Here is a 2500-nt window from a genome sequence, read left to right on the forward strand (position 1 = left end):
TGGGCGCGCGCGCCGTGCGTCAGTGGGCGTCTGTGGGTCGCCCGCTGCATGCCCGTGCGTCTGCGGGGGGGCGTGCGCGCAGGGTGCCGCGCGCGCCATGCGTCTGCGGGCGTGTGTGGGGCGCGCGCCGCAAGCCCATGCGACTGCAGTGGGACGTGCGCGGCAGCGTGGGGATCCATCTAAGGGGCGTGCGTGCTTGGCTTGTGAGTGGCAGATGATCCTTGTTGCCATGATCCACCGAGATTCAGCTCGACACTACCCACACACAACTCATTTATTTCTTCCAATTGCCATGGAGGTTATATCTTATGTAAAAGGACGAAAAACATAAGTGTTAGTGAGGGTTTGGCCTTTGACTAGAAAACAAGTTGACGCAAATCATCTTTGAATGCCCAAGTATAAGATAGGAAGCTCGTGTGCAAGTCAAGGCCCAAGGCCGAGGCCTTGGAGTACAAAGCACGGCCATGGGCGCGCGCGCCGTGCGTCAGTGGGCGTCTGTGGGTCGCCCGCTGCATGCCCGTGCGTCTGCGGGGGGGCGTGCGCGCAGGGTGCCGCGCGCGCCATGCGTCTGCGGGCGTGGGGGCGCGCGCCGCAAGCCCATGCGACTGCAGTGGGGCGTGCGCGTAGGGTGCCGCGCACGCGATGCTTGTGCGAGCGTGGGGATCCGTCTAAGGGGCGTGCGTGCTTGGCTTGTAAGTGGCAGATGAGCCTTGTTGCCAAGATCCACCGAGATTCATCTCGACCCTACCCACACACAACTCATTTATTTCTTCCAATTGCCATGGAGGTCATATCTTATGTAAAAGGACGAAAAACATAAGTGTTAGTGAGGGGTTGGCTTTGGACTAGAAAAAAAGTTGAAGCAAATCATCTTTGAATGCCCAAGAATAAGATAGTGTGCTCGTGTGCAAGTCAAGGACCAAGGCCGAGGCCTTCGAGTACAAAGCACGGCCATGGGCGCGCGCGCCGTGCGTTAGTGGGTTTGTGTGAGTCGCGCGCTGCATGCCCGTGCGTCTGCGGGGGGGCGTGCGCGCAGGGGGGCCGCGCGCGCCATGCGTCTACGGGCGTGTGTGGGGCGTGCGCCGCAAGCCCAGGCGACTGCAGTGGGGCGTGTGTGGGGGCGCGCGCCGCATGCCCATGGCCGAGGCTTGCACACGAACGCCTAGGGTGCCCACCATGCGCCATGCCCTTCGGGCGTGTGTGGGGCGTGCGCGCAGAGTGCTAAGCGCGGCATGCGTCTGCGGGTGTGTGTCCGCGCGCCGCATGCCCAGGCGTCTACGTGGGACGTGCGCGCAAGCCGCGCGCAGCATGCGTCTGCGTTGGGCGTGACCACCCACGTCTAGAATTCATGGAAAAAACTCTATGGAGGTTGTTGGAACAAACCCGTGCCCCCACCGTGCATGCCCACATGCCCACCGAGCATGCAGCATGCGCGCCCCCATGCGCACGAATGCGGCACGGCCATGGGCGCGCGCGCCGCATGGCCATGCGTCTGCGTGGGGCGTGCGCGCAGGGTGCCGCGCGCGCAGGGTGCCGCAATGCCCACTCAACACACAAATGTGATGTCAAACCTATGTTCTAGTGCTTGGATTGTTATGAAATTTTTTCTGGGATCTAAAAAATGTAAACAAAGGATGTCCTCCAAAAATTAGTATTTTTGGAAACGTTTTACTATTTTTAAATTATTTTTAATTTTTTAACAATAAAAATTCATAAAATATTATTGGTTGGTTCAAAAATTATGAAACTTGTTTTCCACACTCATTTGAATGTCTAAAACATAATACAATCAAGTCCCGGTCATAATAATAACACAATCAAGATTTATGGCATGGTGTGACATTTCGGCTTTTTCATATGCAAGCCTGCCAGACCCAAAAAAGCCAGAATGTACTATATAGGGGGGGCGACCTGCCTGCATGGGCGGGGCGCGGGGGTACCCCTATGCCGCGGCGCCGACCCTTCAAGCACATTGCGCCCATCATGGGCACATATGCTTGGGGGGTCGGCGCCGGCGGAGTGCCACCTCCGGCCGCCGGCGGCGAGTGAGAGTGGGTGTCGAGTTGATGCTCGGATGGGCTTGCGCGGACAATGCTTGCACCTCGGTGTGGGCGTGCACTCCAAGCGGGCTTGTTCGTGAGGAGACGAGATAACTTGCGATTGCTTTGTGCTTGGTGGACGAAGGGTTCGGCCGGAGTGCCACATCCGACCGTCGGGCAAGGAGTGAGAGCGGGATGGGCGTGCTTGGACAATGCTTGCACCTCGGTGTGGGCGTGCACTCCAAGTGTGCTTGTCTTGGCGATTGTTTCGTGCTTGGCGGAGGGGTTTGGCCATAACGATGGGCTTGTCCGTCGGGCAGGGAGTGAGAGCGGGTGTCGAGTTGACGCTCGGATGGGCTTGCGCGGACAATGCTTGCACCTCGGTGTGGGCGTGCACTCCAAGCGGGCTTGTTCGTGAAGATATGAGATGTCTTGCGATTGCTTTGTGCTCGGTGGACGGG

The sequence above is a fragment of the Cucumis melo genome, unplaced genomic scaffold, assembly GCF_025177605.1.
Source record: "Cucumis melo cultivar AY unplaced genomic scaffold, USDA_Cmelo_AY_1.0 utg000311l, whole genome shotgun sequence".
NCBI classification, from domain to species: Eukaryota; Viridiplantae; Streptophyta; class Magnoliopsida; order Cucurbitales; family Cucurbitaceae; genus Cucumis; species Cucumis melo.